Below are 19,331 nucleotides of genomic sequence, written 5' to 3' on the forward strand. Positions count from 1 at the left end.
CTAAGTGAAATGAAAATGCTGAAATTAAAGTGTAATTAATTTCTCTCCCCGTGGCCCCTGAAGGACAGGGACTGCACGGGGTGCTTGAGGACACTTGTCCTCCCATTTGGGTGTATAGAATGGAGAACTGTCCGTTATGTACATAGACCTGGCGGCTGCTGCTGCTGCCACGGGGCTGTGTAACACTTGTTATCTCCTGTCTATGTGACTGCTGTGGAACTATACATTCTGATAAGAGAGCGACATACAAATCCCCCAAGAAAAGGTTTCTAGGTCTGAGAATGAGGCTTTTTTCCCTCTGCCCACCTGGGCAGCTTTTGCTGCTTTTTGGGGCGGAAAGGTTGACAGTTCCAATCCCGTGTGGCAGGTCTTGGAGCTGGGTGTGTTACCTCGGCCTGTTCCTTCCCGAGTGTGTGATTCACTGGACGAGGAACGAGGAGGCCATGTTGAAAACCCCTGTGCCACGCAGAGCTCTAAAGGGGGCGGCAGGTTAAAAACCCTGTGCCACGCAGAGCTCTAAAGGGGGCGGCAGGTTAAAAACCCTGTGCCACGCAGAGCTCTAAAGGGGGGCGGCAGGTTAAAAACCCTGTGCCACGCAGAGCTCTAAAGGCAGCGGCAGGTTAAAAACCCTGTGCCACGCAGAGCTCTAAAGGGGGGCGGCAGGTTAAAAACCCTGTGTCACGCAGAGCTCTAAAGGGGGGCGGCAGGTTAAAAACCCTGTGCCACGCAGAGCTCTAAAGGGGGCGGCAGGTTAAAAACCCTGTGCCACGCAGAGCTCTAAAGGGGGCGGCAGGTTAAAAACCCTGTGCCACGCAGAGCTCTAAAGGGGGCGGCAGGTTAAAAACCCTGTGCCACGCAGAGCTCTAAAGGGGGCGGCAGGTTAAAAACCCTGTGCCACGCAGAGCTCTAAAGGGGGCGGCAGGTTAAAAACCCTCTGCCACGCAGAGCTCTAAAGGGGGCGGCAGGTTAAAACCCCTGTGCCACGCAGAGCTCTAAAGGCGGCGGCAGGTTAAAACCCCTGTGCCACGCAGAGCTCTAAAGGGGGCGGCAGGAAATACTTGGTGGCTGCCGCGTCCGTCCGCTGCCTCTCGTGTCGCGATGTTGTGCACCGTGGGTCAGAACGGGCCGGTAGCTGCAACAGGTGCACTGAGCAGCTTCGTCTTTGCCCTTCATTTGGGTCTGATTGAGCCAAATATCTCGTGGGAAACGACTGAGAAGCCCATGATTCTACCTGCATCCTGAGCAGCGAACATGATCATACAGAGAGAGAAGTCACCTTCTTCTTAAAGGTGCTGTAGATAACATTCAGCCACTAGATGTCGCAGTAGAGCACCAGCGTGTCATTTATCCAATCAGGTGCATTCCACGTGAGGAAATGGGAAGTAGGGAGGGGATACATGTAAACAACAACATTCATTTTGGACCAGCCAACATTTTTTCAATAATAAATCAATAATACTTTTTTGGGGAAAAGCTGTTAGGACTCTGTAACAGGTAGGCTCAAATGCCCAACACGGGGGACAGGATAATGTTCGACCCACGTAGGCGTAGGGCATTTATTACTACGCCGAGGGGGGGGGGGGGAAGACGACAAGTGCGGTGTGGGGGGGTGGGGGAACAACGCCGGTGGAGAGCGCTGGGGGTAGCGGGCTGTGGAGGACACAGAGAAAAAAGTGGAATAAGTCTCCACAGAGAAAAAACACATCACATGGGGGAAGAAAATCACAAAACACGATTGAATGAGAATGTAAAAAAATCACAAGGGTTGTATACAGGGAAATCCGACGGCAAGAGAATTCAACATATAGTCAATAAACAGCATTACGAGAGGTAATATAGAGAGGATACTTGCCAGCCTGCCAGGCCATTCTTAGGGAAGATCTAACGCTGAATGAATGGAGACCCAGGCTTCTTGTGTAGTGTAGAGTGATGAGTAGGAGCAGGTGTGGAGGATGGAGCTGAAGTGCAGGGGGTGTGTGAGACAGGCACGGAGGATGGACCTGAAGTGCAGGGGGGGGTGAGACAGGCACGGAGGATTGACCTGAAGTGCAGGGTGGTGTGAGACAGGCACGGAGGATGGAGCTGAAGTGCAGGGGGGTGTGAGACAGGCACGGAGGATTGAGCTGAAGTGCAGGAGGTGTGTGAGACAGGCACGGAGGATTGACCTGAAGTGCAGGGGGGTGTGAGACAGGCACGGAGGATGGAGCTGAAGTGCAGGGGGGTGTGAGACAGGCACGGAGGATTGAGCTGAAGTGCAGGGGGGGGTGAGACAGGCACGGAGGATTGACCTGAAGTGCAGGGGGGTGTGAGACAGGCACGGAGGTTTGAGCTGAAGTGCAGGAGGTGTGTGAGACAGGCACGGAGGTTTGAGCTGAAGTGCAGGGGGTGTGTGATAGATGGTATAGAGCAGGGGTCAGCAACCTTTTTGACATGAAGTGCCTGTTTGAAATATAGTTGTAACTAGTGTGCCATATCAACAATATTCCATGCATCGTAATTTTTTTTTCTCATAATCAGGTATTTTTAATGATAATTTTTACATTATTACATCATTATTGTTATTGTTATTATTAACAATATTATTATGATGGTTGTATCAACCCTAAATCTGAGTTGGGGCGGGGGTGCAATGCAGACAAACAGTTTTGCTTTACTGAGCTCCGTTATCTGGGGGCTGTAGTTGGTCACTTTAAGCTGCACACCGGAGCATCTTTTAATCCAGCTGTTTGCTGTTCTCTGATATTTTCTGACATTTCATTGATGCGTCGCTCGACACTTCAAGCTGACATGGGGATATCTTTTATACTTGATTTGATTGTCTCTTTGTTTGGCAAGCCTTCAAACAAAACATCTGAGCTACAGAGAAAAGCCTCCTTGATATACTCGACTTACAAAAAAGAACCTGTGGGAGGATTTCAACAAGATAAATGCGACAACAGTGCAAAATATTTCACTATAATATTTCAAAGCGAAAAAATAATTTATAATTTTTTTTTTTTTTTTTTTTAATGTTGCCCCCTGTGCCAATGAAAATGCCCCCGCGTGCCTATGCGGGCACGCGTGCCTAGGGTTGCCTACCCCATAGAGGGTTGTGAAGGTGAAACCGTAATAAAAGCAATACTTTTATTCCATACCTTTCTAAAAGCTCTGCGGATGTATTATTATTAAGAAATTATTACTCTACATAAATATTTTATCTGTTATTAAAACATATTATTCAGTTTTGATTGATTGATTGAAAAGTTTATTAACAGATTGCAGAATGGGTACAGTACAGTACAGCTCAATACATACAATTGTTAAGAGGATGCAGACCTGAGAAAGACTTTCGTCTTGTTTCCATCAGGGTCCCCCATTTTCAATTCATCATATGACACACACGACATACAGATAGACAGTACTGCTACATCTATACATTTATGACATACCAGATTTTCAAATACAGTACTGTTTGTGATACTAAAAAAATCCAGAAAAAGAGTGTATATACATTTGACATAGAAACTGTGCATTGGGGGAGGTTGGGTAGGTGGGGTGGGGCTGTACATTGGAGGTGGGGGGGGGGGGGGGACACTGTACATTGGAATACTGACATACATTTGACATAGAAACTGTACATTGGAGGAGGTTGGGTAGGTGGGGTTGAGTTGGGTGGGGCTGTACATTGGAATACTGACAAAGCCATGCTTGGTCTTTATTGTACAACTGGGTTAGGACATTTGTAGGGGCCAGTTTTGAATTGCAGTCTCCCGTAGGTGTTCTTTGAGAGTGTTTTTGAAGGTGGGTAGTGATTCACATTCCTTTACAGCTTTGGGTAGGGCGTTCCACATTGTTGTGGCATAATTGCGAAACGTGTTTAGTCCCTTGTTTGAGCCGAATCTGGGTTTTACATGATTTGTGGAGCTCCCTCTGGTGTTGTGATCGTGGTATTCACTGACCTTTGGGAAGTATTTTGACATGTACATGGGTACCTTGGTCGTGTAGTGTATCTTGTAGACCAGGCCCATTGCAAGTTGCTGTACTCTGTCGTCTACTCTAAGCCATCCTAGGTTGGCAAAGTGTGCAGGGGTGAGGTGGGTTCTAGGAGTCAGGTCAAGCAGTAGTCTGACTAGTTTGTTTTGAGATGTTTGTAATTTGGTTTTTAGTGCCTTTGAGGTGCTTTGGTACCATGAGGTGCAAGCATAGTCATAGTACCCTTGAATGAGTGCTCCTGCCAGAGTCTTCAGGGTATTCTTGTTTACCAGGGAGGAGATCCGGTACAAGAATCGAGTTCGTTGATTGACTTTTTTTATTACATTGGATGCCATTTTGTCACAGGAAAGATTAGCCTCTAGGATGGAACCCAGGTAGGTAATTTCATCTTTCCTTGTGACAATATTGTCACCCACTGTAACTGAGAAGCCGTCGGTTTTGCTGAGTTTGTTATTTGAACCGAAGAGAATGGACTCTGTTTTGCCCATGTGTAATGATAGTTTGTTGTCGGCGAGCCATATGCAGATTTTGCCTAGTTCCGAGCTGAGGGTTTTTTCAACCTGTAACTTGTTCTTGTCAGAGACCAGCAGGGCTGAGTCGTCCGCAAACAGGAACAAGTTGCAGTCACAAGCTGACGACATGTCATTTGCATAAATTAGGAACAGTAGTGGTCCTAGTATGCTTCCTTGTGGAACACCACAGTTCACTGTGAGGGGGGGGGATAGGGTACCGTTTACCTCCACCATCTGTTCTCTCCCCTCCAGGTAGGATTGTATCCAGCTCACTGATAAACTATCAAAACCAATTGCTTTTAGCTTGTCAATCAGAATGGTGTGATTGACAGTGTCGAAGGCCTTTTTTAGGTCTAGCATGACCATGCCGCAGTATTTGCCCGCGTCCACCTCTTGCTTGATGTGGTCGTTCAAATAGAGAAGGCATGTGTCAGTGGAGTGGGATGTTCTGAAGCCAGATTGGAATTCGTAGATTAGATTTTTATTCGTAAGGTACTTTTTGACCTGTTCGTATACTATTTTTTCCATGACTTTCGAGATGGATGTAAGGATAGAAACAGGGTGGTAGTTGCCTGGGTCTAATTTGCTGCCCTTTTTGTGCAGGGGTGTTACTCTCGCTATTTTGAAGTCCTTGGGGACGTGTCCCTGTTTTATGGAGAGGTTTATTATGTGTGTGATGACTGGGGTGATGGCGGCTGCTGAGTCTCTGAGGAATTTGGAGGGGATGTTGTCATGGCCAGTGGCCTTGTTCGGTTGGAGGGCGCTCAGTTTATTGAGTACCTCATCTGTAGTTACCATTTCCAGTTTGAAATCGTCTTTGTGGACGCCTAGGTTCTTGTAGTATGCATTCGGCAGCCAGAATTTTAACTAGAACTAAGATGAGGGAACATATTACTCCAGTTCTAGCTTCACTGCATTGGCTCCCGGTTGTCTTTAGGATTGATTTTAAAATTCTCCTGCTTGTTTTTAAAGCTCTTAATGGTCTGGCACCATCTTATCTCTGCGACTGCTTACATAGATATGTTCCAAACCGCCCCCTCAGGTCCTCTAGTGTGGACCTGCTCGAAGTGCCTACAATGAAATATAAAAAATATGGCGAAGCAGCCTTTTGTTTCTATGGGCCGACGGCGTGGAATAATCTCCCACTACATATAAAACAGGCAGCCTCTGTGGATAGCTTTAAAGCACAGCTCAAGACATATTTTTATACTCTTGCTTTTAGCTGATTTTAAAATGCCTGTTGTCATTTATGCTTTTTAGCTATTTTCTTAATCATGTTTTGCTGGTCTTAAAATCCTGCTTTTTTTTTCCTTACTTTTTTTCTTTTTCTTTTTTGCTTTATTGTAAAATGTTGTGTTTTTATTTCTTTGCTCTGTTAAGCACTTTGAGCTGCACTCCGTGTATGAAAGGTGCTATATAAATAAAGATTATTATTATTATTATTATTATTATTATTATTATTATTATTATTATTATTATTATTATTATTATTATTATTATTATTATTATTATTATTATTATTATTACTATGTGTTCTACCCCATACTGCCCTGAGTGGGAGGGTAGTTTGTTTACCAGTGTTGTGGCTATGTTTGTGAAGAAAGTGTTTAAGTAATTGGCTACATCCAGTTTGTCTGTGATGAGCGTGTTGTCCGTCTTTATGTTTATGTTTGAGAACCTGGTTTTAAGTTTTTTACTGCAGCCTAGTTGATTATTGAGTAATTTCCAAAATTCACATGGTTTATTTTTGTTTTCCTCAGTTTTGTCATTGATGACATTTTTTTTTGCAGTTTTTATCATGGAGTTTATGTCATTTCTTAGTCTGTTTCTTTCTAGTTTGAGTTCAGTCACGTGGGCTTGGAGTTCACTGCTCGTGCTTTTGGTAAGCTTTGACTGACTTTTACAAAATTCAGAGCATTTTTTGTCTCTGGCTTTCATAGCGGTCAGTATTTCAGTGTGCATCCACGGCTCAGCGCGATTTTTTACCCTGGTGGTTCTTAGGGGGGCCATGTTGTTTAGTATTGTTGAGAATTTGGTTTTGAAGCCAAGCCAGTGGTGCTGCATACTATAGTATAGTGTATGTAAAAACACATTTTCCCACAACATGTCCCCTTTAAAGTTGCTCTGAAGAGATCTCATAACATTTGTGTCATACTCATTCAGTCCCCTGTCAGTTCCTTCCCCAAATTAGCTCAACAATAATGGAATGTCAACCAGTCAGAAGCTTTATCAATCCAAATATGTCAAACATCTTGCCTATACTTGTGTTGTGTTCAACTGTGCTTGCGGTCCTAAAAATAGATGTCATGAGGTTGGAGATGTTGACCAAAGGTGGCCAAGGATAGTCCTCTGTCTGACATATCTTCATCGCCCTCTACTGCCCATGTAATGAACTGCAACAGAAAGAGCAACAAGTTGCAGCAATGAGTGCATTTCAAACTTCTTGTTTGGGACTTTTTCCAAAATAAAAGCACGAAAGCTAGAAGTCTAAAAACGATATCATGTAATTCATTAAATTATTAAAATTGTTGTATTGAAGCTGGTCAATTCGTTGTTCTCTGCAGGTGAGTCCTTGAGTTCAATCAGTTCAGATTCAAATTCAGATTCAGATTATTTTATTGTCACAGCTTTTTTTAAATGTACATACATTCAGAAAAACGTGAGATACTTGTTTTTCCCGGCTCCTCAACCGTAGTAGATTTGTAAACATAATACACAACGTATATTCTATCTATATAAACCATAACTATAAACTATAACTATAAACTAAATAAGCTATAAATAAACTATAAACTAAACTATAAACTAGACATCTATACACAACGTGTATAGTATAGTTAGTATTCATAGATCATAAGTAATTTTGCCCAAAAAAGAAAAGAAAATTCTAAACATATTCAAAAAGAAAAGAAAAGCAGCCATAGGGCCTATATTCAAACAACTCAATTATTGAGAATAAATCATCTATCGTTAGTGAGTTGCAGTTTATTTTTTGTATTGAGGTGAAAGTAAGTTTACTTAATGATAAATACAAACATATACGACACTAACTCCACAGACTCTAACATTGGAGAACAAAACCAATATTGTATTCCACTCCAATTTAACATGACATGACTGGAGGGCAGTGGGCATCCCAGCGCTTTGGTTGGAAACTCGGAAATAACAACAATATGGACTATTGTAAATAACTGTTTCTTTAGCATCGCTTGTCTTAACTCATAAATCATGCAGCACACAACTATATCACACATAACAAATGTAATTGCTGTTTTAACAAGTTGTTTTTGAGCCAATAATAATGATTTATATGACCTGAAGCATTTGTGTGTGTGACGTGTGTGTGTGTGTGTGCGTGCGTGCGTGCGTGCGTGCGTGCGTGCGTGCGTGCGTGCGTGCGTGCGTGCGTGCGTGCGTGTGTGTGTGTGTGTGTGTGTGTGTGTATCAGCACGTCCCCCAACTCTGAGGAAAAGAAAATGGGTTTTCCCCACTCTGTTGGGTTCCTCACGTGCGCTCAAGTTGTATTATCAGTATCTCAGACCTGACCTGGAGGCACGGTATGTCACACTTGGGAGAGGAGGGGTCGGCATGCTTCCTCTTCTCGGGACTCGTCGGATTCGGCAGGAGGCTGTGACTCGCCGAGGCTACTGTGCTGGTTGTGATGCTGTTCTTATACAATCAAACGTAATATTTATTAATAATAATATATATAATGCAGATATTATCTATGTCAGTATATATCACTTACTAACCACTGGCCAGTAGGGCTTACTACTACCACCATAGTTCAAGTTCAAGTTTTGTTTTATTTGTCACATATAATGTACATTACAATGAAATGCTTGGTTCTGTATGAGCCTCCTGAGATTGTGCTTCATACAGTAAAAAAGGTAAAAAGAATAAAGACCAAACACTATACAAAATATACAGTATACAAAACTAAAGTACAAAATGCAAACAAAATGCAAAAATGAGGTAGAGTTGTAGTGCAAATCTTTTAGCAATAAATAGATAAAAAAGATACAAATTATATTTGTGTGGTGTTAAAAAGTGTCTAAAGTGAATGTTAAAGGTGAATGTTTAAGTGGGTGTATTTATACCTGCATTGCTGTACAAAATTATACCGTTGCATTGTACATACATCGGATTAGCACATCTGCTAAATAATACTCATTATATTTGGAATCAATTGTACATTGTATATATCGTTAATGCACTTTTACTGTTACCTTTGTGCTCTGGTTAGACGCCAACTTATTTTCATTGTAGTACTGTACTTGTGCTGTACGACGACAATAGATTTGAATAGAATGAATCCAATCTAAATGGTTGGAAGAATAAGTCAAGTAAAACCTTTCTTGGCGGTTTTGGACGGGAGTGAAAGAAGAGAAGTGTGTGGGCTCTCAGCCTGCAGCATATGTTCATCACTTTCTTTGTGTGATTTTGTGAGGGGTTTGCAGTGGCAGAGCTGGCAACACGACCGAGAGAGAGAGAGCCGTCAGGAGCAGCTGTCAGTCGTGGGCGGCTCTGTTGACGCATTTCTGGCCTATTATTGCTTTGACTGACTGTTTAAGAGAGATCTTGTGGATGTATTGGATGACCCGCTGGTGATTTCCACAGTCGATATTCATGGCGAGAGCCTAAAGGCTGAATTATCCTCCCGCGTGAGCCCGGCACGGCTTCTCTCTCCCACCATCACACCGACACTTTGCCGCCCCCGGCATGCGGTTACATCTTTTGAAGAAGAAGTCTTTATTTGTCATGCAGTTTAACACACACATGCGAGATGGGCGACACACAGGAACACACACACACACACACATGTATTGGGTCGCCGATGAAATGTCTCTCTGCACTTGATCCATCCCGTTGTCCTTCCCCCCCCGCCCAAGGGCAGCCGGGAGCAGATAGGGGCTGCGGCGTGGGTCCGCGCCGCCCCGGGGACCAATCCAAGTGCTCCTGTCCGTCTTCGTCAGGGAACGTGACAGCTTTAGCAATCTGTTGTGCATGTTTTTCCATTGGGTTTATCTTATCGGGAGGGGAAACCCTTGCGAGCACGGGGAGAACGTGCAAACTCCACACAGAAAGGCCCGGGAGATACCCTACCTGGGTACCTGGCAACGCGGAAACCTGGTCCCCAAGCGGGAATCGAACCCTGGACCGTCTAGCTGTGAGGCGGCAGTGTTAACCACTACACCACCGTGCCGCCTTGAACTTGAGTATAAAGTTCACTTAAGTGAGTTGGTGGTTATATGGTAGCGTTCAGACGCTCCTCCTCAACTCAGAAAGTCGGACATTTCTGAATTTTACCACCGCAGGTGGTCTACATTCAAATGACCTTTCACCTTTTGTGGCGCAAACATACTGTACTTTATCATGAACACGGGGTATCATGAGACATCATCGGAAATATGATGATGTTGACATGCTGGGATTCCTAAAGAGTCACATGCAATGCGAAGGAAATGTTGAATAATGTGTCTGAATCTGCTGCCTTGGATCTGATTGGTCCTGACTTTATGACCTAACGAGTGCAGCTATCACCTCCTATATAGACACGACTTGATCACATGATACATTTACAACTTTACGAGCTGACGAGGACCAAGGGAACGCACCATTTTATTTAAATTATCCATTTATTTGGCTGTAGCTGTGTCATCGCTGTTTATTAGACTGGGCTGTTGGACTGTAGCTGCATCATCCCTGTTTATTAGACTAGGGCACTAGGCTGTTTGACTTATTTGTGGTATATGGGGCTTCATTTGTTCAGGCAAGGGTAGCATATAGTGCTGCAGGCCAGGAAATTATCATTTTGTAAACAGTGAATGAAATGAGCCGATTCTGAATCAACTCTCTACTCTCTGACAGTCTGTTAGAAGAGTTGGTCTTTCCATCACTAATAATGCCTTGTCTCCATTAGCTATGTTCAGCCTGGCTGGGGCTAGTGTTGAGAAATATTGCGCCATTCGATACCAGATTTCAGTACCCAATCTCATCAGCGTCAGCGAGCCAATAAGAATGTTTAGTCCAAGATACTTACTGCACAAGGCTGGTGATAGGCCGTTTCTTTTTCTTTTTTTTATTATCTACTTTTTCTCCCATTTTCTATTTTTCTCCCATCCTCATTTCGTATCGTCCAATTCTACCCTCCCCTGTCTCGAACGCTGTTAGACCATGCCTCCCACAGGCCGGCTGCAATGTGGACGAAGCCTTGCATCACGTGTCCCCTCCGGTACTCGAGGAGGCAGCCGTCGCATCTTTTCACCTGCACAGAGCGCGATCTCTCAGCGGCGGGGGTCTGCATGGGAGGGACACGCCGCCCCCGTTGCTTCCTGATTCTACTGCGCAGGTGCACCAACCGACCTGTAGGAGTCGCTGTCCACAACGTCCAATCCCCACCCACCAGCTTCCCACCCCCTAATACTGCCAATTGTATTAGTATGAACGACCAGCCAAGCTGGTAGCAATGCCGAGAGCTGGGATAGGCCGTTTCTTCTGTTCATCATATCCATAATGTAACAAAGCCTCTCAAAGTAAGGTATCAGAAAAGAGTATGATTTCGGTCAAAGGTATCGGTATTGGTACTGGTATCAAAGATCTTCAAACGATACCCATTCCATACCAACATGTCCTTGCAGAAAGAAGCGTGGGTTTTGAAGTACAGCGGTACCCCTGGCTGTTCCCTCTTTGTCTTGTGAAACCTGAGAATGTGGAGCAACTGCGGCAATGAAATAGGCCAGCGGAGCACATGGTGTTGATGTACAGTAGGTGGACGAGGTGGGAGAGTTAAAGAAACACTAAGTCATAATCACATGGTGTTGATGTAGGTGGACGAGGTGGGAGAGTTAAAGAAACACTAAGTTATAATCACATGGTGTTGATGTACAGTAGGTGGACGAGGTGGGAGAGTTAAAGAAACACTAAGTCATAATCACATGGTGTTAATGTAGGTGGACGGGGTGGGAGAGTTAATAAAACACTAAGTCATAATCGCATGGTGTTGATGTAGGTGTAGGTAGGCCTAGATGTCAACGTCAACACCTTTATACTTTTAGCTTTTGAAATCTTAATTAATTCTGCTTAGACTTGAATTATGTACACATTTGTATTTCTTTGTGGGTCTTGAAGCCTAAAGTGTGTGAGATGAATTTTTTTTCTTGAAGGATAAACTGCTTACTTTTCTTTTAATCAAGGCCTCATTCTCAGTCTCTTTACCAGCATATAAAGCCTTATAATGTGTCCTTCTACATTCTACATACACAATTGAGAGTTGTCTACTTTTGACTGTGAACGGGGCATGTCAGGAAGACAACAGACAATAGTAGTATACAGAGTCTCTACTGGGCACCTGTGATGATGAGTCTTGTATAAATTAAGGTTGAACCTGTAGCACCTTTGTTACGCCCTGATGAGGACCAGCTGGTCCAAACATTTGTGCGTTTTTTTTATTAAAAAAAAAGAAAAAATCCTCCTTCCTGTTTCAGTGACTGGTATCCTATTTCTGGTTGATTGTTGTCTTTTCCCAAAGTCCCAGGAGCACCTGATAACTTTATCCTTTCACTACCACACTACAGAAGGTTAACCCTTTCAACTACCACGCTACAGAAGGTTAACCCCTTCACTACCACACTACAAAGTTCAAGTTCCAAGTTTCTTTATTAGTTGTCATACAGAAATACAGAATACTTTTGCATGAAATGCTTCTTTCTGTTTTGCTCCTGAGAGTGTGCTAGATAAAATAACAAGATAGTGTAAAATAGTATAATAAGTATAAAATAGAAGTCAAGTACGTAAACAAGTGTAAACAAAACAAAAATGTTCAATATACATACAGTATATGTACAGTCTATACTTCTGTACAGTCTATACAGTCAGCTACTATATGTAACGGAGGTACCGCAGTCTATCCACAGTCACAAGGGACAGTAAGTGAAGTGGCTGTGGACGTTAAGCGGTACTGCAAGTAAACTCACTCCCCAGAGGCATCCAGACCCAATAGCAAGAAGTGAATTCACCTCTTGGTATAGTGGTCTGTGGTGCCGCCCGCGACGCGGGAGACCGGGGTTCAACTCCCACTCAGGGCGATCCCTTAACAGGGGTCGAATCGAAAAACACAATGCAGAGTAAGATCACACCGGCTACATATACAGTACAGTGTAGAATGGTGAGGTATAATAGCTTAGCTTGTTGTGCCACCTTGTGGTGAGGTGCAATGAGGTGCATGGGATTTATGCCAATAAATATAAAGTGTGTGTTAGTGTCTAAGTGGGTAAAGTGGGTGCTACAGTGTGTTGTTTATTTAAAGTGAGTGTGTGCGTGTGGATGTGTTGTGGTTGTATTTGATGTTCTGTTATTGTTCATTGTTCATTGAGCATCCTGATGGCCTGGGGATAGAAGCTCCTTCTGAGTGTCTCTGTGCTTGCCATGAGACTCCGGTATCGCTTGCCTGACCGCAGCAGTTCAAAGAGGCAGTTGTTTGGGTGGCTGGGGTCTTTGATTATTCTCTTAGCATTACCCATACAGCGCTTGTTGTAAATGTCTTGGAGAGTGGGAAGCCCCCCTCCAATTGTGCGTTCGGCTGAACGGGCCACTCTCTGTAGTCTGCTACGGTCTTGTGCAGGCTTATCCCAAACCAGGAGGTGATATTGCCAGTCAGGATGCTCTCTATTGTGCATGAGTAGAAGTTCTTGAGGATCTTCTGACTCACTTTGAACTTCCTTAGGCGCCTAAGGAAGTAAAGGCGTTGTCGTGCCTTCTTGATAACACTGTCAATGTGTGTGGTCCATGTCAAGTCCTCGGATATGTGGACTCCGAGGTACTTAAAACTGTTCACTCTCTCAACTGTTAATCTCAAAGGATTAACACTTTCATTACCATACTACAGAAGGTTAACATTTCACTACTGGTGGCAGTGAAAGGGATAATGATTGTATTTATTTCCATGAAAATACATTAAAACAACAGGACATATAATACATATGTATATATACACACAAGACAAACAAAACATAACAACCACCCCCCCAGACAGTGCCAAGGAACAGTGTACATTATTAAGTGTCATTTTACCGATTATGCCATAGGCTAAAACATGGGTTGCATCATTTTGCATCACTTGTATAATATGTGGCTTCATGGGACGGCCACACGCACCCGTTCCAAAATGAATTTCCAGTGTCTAGTGTGAGTCCACCGTGACTAGAAGTCTGAGTAACACAGAGGAACCATATTATCATAAATTCTGGAGTGTGTCTAACTGAATATTTTTTTGTCAATAACAATCTTTTTCTTCTTCTTCTATGCCCTTACGTCAATACATTTTTAATCTAGATGTTTTTATATATTTGTAAGACAGTGATGGATCTCACAACAATGCATAATATACAACGAGGGGTGGAATATTAAACTAACTTGCTTTTATTTTGAAAAAATAACAGCGGAAGTTCATTTATGTGCGTGTGTATAGCTAGCTATCTTGAGGTCTTGGCAGACATGCAAAATCGTCGTAATTTGGGAAAACGGTGGTTGAATTGCATTGAATAATTGTCTTGCGTTTAGAGCTCGCTTTTTACTTTTATGTTTACATCTTGAAGCCGTATGTTATCACGTAGACAACGGGCGCATATTATCATTCTTGAGGGGAAATAAGCATCTGGTTACATGATGGGGCGTTAAGCTAACGCGTTAGCTGCGGCGAGCTGCGCTTGTTGTGCTAGCTAATGTGGCATTCGATTATAACTCGGACGTCGGAAATTCCGACTTCCTACTAGGAAAAATCAAATAAATCGGCGCGTCAACTCGGGAGTTCCTTCCTAGTCGCAAACTCTGGTACGATTTCTCAACCCCCAGTTCAAGTCTCAGTGTCATTTGACGTCATTTCAACATGGTCACCCACATTGTATGAATGTTACTTTTGTTATTAGCTGTTTTGAGAAAACATATCTGTAAACTGACATGGAACCCATTAACTACATCCATCAACAGCTCTGGGGAAATAACCAGACATGGGAATGTGAAATTAATGGAATGAGATGTACAATTACCAGTAAAAGTAGAAGAGGCGTATTTTATTGAGCAACGGACTTTTTTACATCAAATTGAGAACATAATTTATTTACATTATTGAAATGGATATTTCAGCTGATATTCGAGCAGTTGATTCCTATTGCACAAGTTCGTTTGTCCAATGATGTGAATGACGTTCGTTGAGTTGTCGGCGAGGAGGACATTATGCCTCCCATTCATTTCCCCGCCTGTCTTCCTATATTTCAGCCTCTTTTGTTTGTAGCTCAGACGCACGTGGGTCGGAGATGAAGCGTTTCCTCCATTCCAACCTCCCACCTCCGACCATACCGCGAACGTCGCATCACTGTCCCCGCTGTGACGCCTCGCCATCATCAGTGAAATCATCATGTCGGGCGAAGCTGCATTAAATAACTACAGCTGAGCAGGATTTATGATTTCAGGAGTGCTTTTGGCAGGTCGTCACCGACACAAACGCCGTGGTTGACAGAAGTCATACCTGCGTGTAGTTAGTTACTAAGTCGGTGGTTACACCATTCTACAAAGTCCATGGTTTCCGCCATTTAGAACGAAAGCGGTCCCATGGTGTAATGGTTAGCACTCTGGACTTTGAATCCAGCGATCCGAGTTCAAATCTCGGTGGGACCTCATCCTTTTGTACAATTATTCACGCAGTGCGAGCATGTGAACGCCGTTGTGTCAAGTCCCTGGCTTTAATGCCGAACGTGGCCGTGAAGTTAAAAGTTGTATACACGCTTGTAAACACATTGTGTGTACCTCCCCCCCCACACACAGTGCCATGAATCAGGGACCGGTAAACGACTGTATGTACTATGTACAGTATGTATAGAGTTGTACCCTTCATCCTGCTGTCTTTTTGTACAAAACTTGTAAATCGCTTTTGATAAAAGCGTCAGCTAAATTGATTGATTGATTGAAAAGTTTATTAACAGATTGCAGAATGGGTACAGTACAGTACAGCTCAATACATACAATTGTTAAGAGGATGCAGACCTGAGAAAGACTTTCGTCTTGTTTCCATCAGGGTCCCCCATTTTCAATTCATCATATAATGACTAAATGTATGTTTAGTGTTTCTCACTGCTTGTGATTTAGTGCATATTAATACTGTATCATGTAATATACACTGTGTAATGTATGATTCCATATTATTAAGAATATGGTATAATATGTTTGATTGATTTATTAACATTAACTGCCCACCTCACCCCTGCCCACTTTGACAACCTAGGATGGCTTAGAGTAGACGACAGAGTACAACAACTTGCAATGGGCCTGGTCTACAAGATACACTACACGACCAAGGTACCCATGTACATGTCAAAATACTTCCCAAAGGTCAGTGAATACCACGATCACAACACCAGAGGGAGCTCCACAAATCATGTTAAACCCAGATTCGGCTCAAATAAGGGACTAAACACGTTTCGCAATTATGCCACATCAATGTGGAACGCCCTACCCAAAGCTGTAAAGGAATGTGGATCACTACCCACTTTCAAAACCTCTCTCAAGGGACACCTACGGGAGACTGCAATTCAACACTGGCCCCTGTAAATATCCTAACCCAACCCCCTCCAATGTACAGTCATTTACCTAGTATGGTTTTGTCAATAGTTCAATGTACATTTGTGTTTGTTTGTACAGTGTCTCCTCCCCCCCCCCCTCAATGTACAGTGTTACTTGTTTATACAGTGTGCCCCCCGGCCCCCCCCCCCCAACCACCTCCAATGTAAATTACCCAGTATGGTTGTCAATATCCCAATGTACCCAACCCCCCCCACCCAACCTCCTCCAATGTACAGTTTCTACGTCAAATGTATATACTCCCTTTTCTTGACTCCTTCTGTATCACAAACAGTACTGTATTTGCAAATCTGGTATGTCATAAATGTATAGATGTAGCAGTACTGACTATCTGTATGTCATGTATGTCATATATGTCTATATGAATTGAAAATGGGGGACCCTGATGGAAACAAGACAAACGTCTTTCTCAGGTCTGCATCCCCTTAACAATTGTATGTATTGAGCCGTACTGTATTGTACCCATTCTGCAATCTGTTAAATAAAGTTTTCATTCATTCATTCATTCAACAGATTGCAGAATGGGTACAATACAGTACAGCTCAATACACACAATTGTTAAGGGATGCAGACCAGAGAAAGACTTTCGTCTTGTTTACATCAGGGTCCCCCATTTTCAATTCATCATAACATGACATTGAGAGAAAGGATATAGTCCCTTTCTGATTTTAATACCACTTGGTTGTCTGTAAATGTCTTATCTATTGTCATGTTTATTATGTTGTGTGTTGGAGCTGTGTTCTGCCTCAGCTAATGGGGATTCTAATAAAATCATACAATCATAATCGAGTTTTATTTCCAGACATTTGGTCTTAATTCATGAAGGACACAAACAGGTGTATTTGACGATTTATTAACTTCCATTTCCAGTGAAATATAATAGCAATAGTATACCCTTGTCCTCATATAATTCAAAGGCCTAAAATATATTATTTATTTTATATAAAGCTCCATTATGAAAAATAACAATTGTATTGAAGTAATCTAATACTGTTTTCCTTTTACTTTATATAAAACACAAACATCAAACAACATAAAAAAAAACTGTCAAGCCTTCAAAGTATTTGTACAAAATAATAAATCTTTGGCTTAAAGCTAAAGTACACTTTAAAACAAAATTCACACTTATTGCTGTGATCATGTAGCCTACAATTGCGAAGCTACATACAACTGGCCAAGATTAATCCGAAGCCATCCTAGGCTTACTGTACACTGACAGACCAATAGACTCTTATCTAGGTCGATTCCTGGGGGCCGGAACACTGCAATGTTAAAGGGGCACTTCACACAAAAAAACCTGCAGATTTATTGTGCCCATATTCTCACACATCCAAAAACTCTAAACAGTTGTGCATACATTTATTTAGTCAGAGTTTGAATGCGGCTCCCAGTTATCATCGGGGACATTGAATCCTTCTGTTGTGTTAATTACAGCTCCATGAAATTATAGCAATACCTTGTCTTATAGGGACTGCTACCTTATCATTTGATTGAGCTGTAATTAACACAACACAAGGATTCAATATCCCCAATGACATCACTGGTGGCCATATTCAAACAAATGTACTCACAATAACTGTCAAACTAAATTAATGTGTGCAAAACTGTTTAGAGTTTTTGGATGTGTGTGAGATTATATGCAAAATAATTCAGCATTCTTTTGAAATGCCCCTTTAATGATATTCTATGGCCTGTTTTCTGGATTAGAAACAATCACAAGGTAGCAAACGTTAGCTGCTCCTATTCGCCATGACTGGAACCGATGACATCACAAGCCTAGCGACTGATTCTAAGTTCTTGTAATTATTTTCTATTTCTAACTTCTACGTTAATTGTCTGTTAATGTTGCACCAAACGACCAAAACAAATTCCTTGTAGGTGCAAACTTACTTGGCAATAAAGACCTTTCTGATTCGGATTCTGATTTGGGGAGGCAGCTGTTGATGATCATAACGACTGACTGAATATCATTTCAATGTGAATTTTGTTTTGGATTTCCTTTAAGAAACATTTAAGTACACAACAATATTTTTGGTGACTTTTAAAAAACAGTGTTCCAGTTTGGAAGTACGGTGTGTTTTCATGGTGTAGGCCAGGCCCTTCTCTGTGTGAACCACAGATGCATCCGTTTTATTTTGCCTGTTAAAAACTCAAAACTGAAAAATACATTTAACTTGATATGCAATGTGATCAAAACAATGATCCCTATTTGGCCTGTTTGCCAAGTGTACTGTGATTCTCAGTGCACCATTAGTAGATAAATATGCACAGAGGAAAGCTGTCCAGAACAACAATGTTAATTGTCACATTGAGAGCTGAAACACGCGTCCAGAGATACATAGCGCTTGTCTCATCATGAAACGATCTCATAACACACACTGGCCTTCATTTAATTTCATTACCGGCTCTCCCCTCTCTTTGGTATGGTATGGTTTATTTAACCCTTTCAGGTTCACAATGTCAGATTAGACTTTTGAGAAATGCACATTGTTAATTATGTAACAACATGGATTGCTTTCACTTTGCTCCGGTTTGCATCTCTGGTTTAACTGGATACTACTAACCGAGGAACCTAAGAAAGAAGGAAGGGCCATCATCACGTCACTGTGTAGCACATGAACGGACACACATTGGTGCCAAGTGTGTAAACCTTCAGTTCGGCTGACATTGAAGTTGAATGGGATCAGCCGTCTCCTCCCGTCACTTAAACAGGTTATTACCACGGAGGTCAGAATCATCTGTAATGTGTTGCATTGTTAACTAGCTAACGTTTGATGTATTGGTCGATGTATATTTCCTCAGATAGCTGGTATATTTAGAATTTTAATACAGGCTTCAATAGAACTAGTACCAAAGTCTGGCACCAAGCAGAGCATAGAACGCTGGTATTCTGACGTGATGACCCTTCCTTCTTTTATAGTTTCCTTGCTACTAACGGGGATGCAGAATAGCTGCAGCGGGGCACTGTGACATCATATCAAAGATGGCGATAGAATGATAGCATTCCAAAACATTCCAAAACCCCACACCTGAAAGGGTATTGTGCTCATTTGTCCATATCAGGGCCGATGACATCACAATGATGTCACATTCCACCGCAAAACGCATTACGATCGCACACCTATATGACGACCATCATTATTCATAGCTGTTTCAACCGCAACTTACATGGCGGAGGCATACTGTAGTCTTATGTGCTGAATGGATTGTCAG

The sequence above is a fragment of the Notolepis coatsorum genome (genome assembly GCF_963971535.1).
Source record: "Notolepis coatsorum genome assembly, chromosome: 6".
NCBI lineage: Eukaryota > Metazoa > Chordata > Actinopteri > Aulopiformes > Paralepididae > Notolepis > Notolepis coatsorum.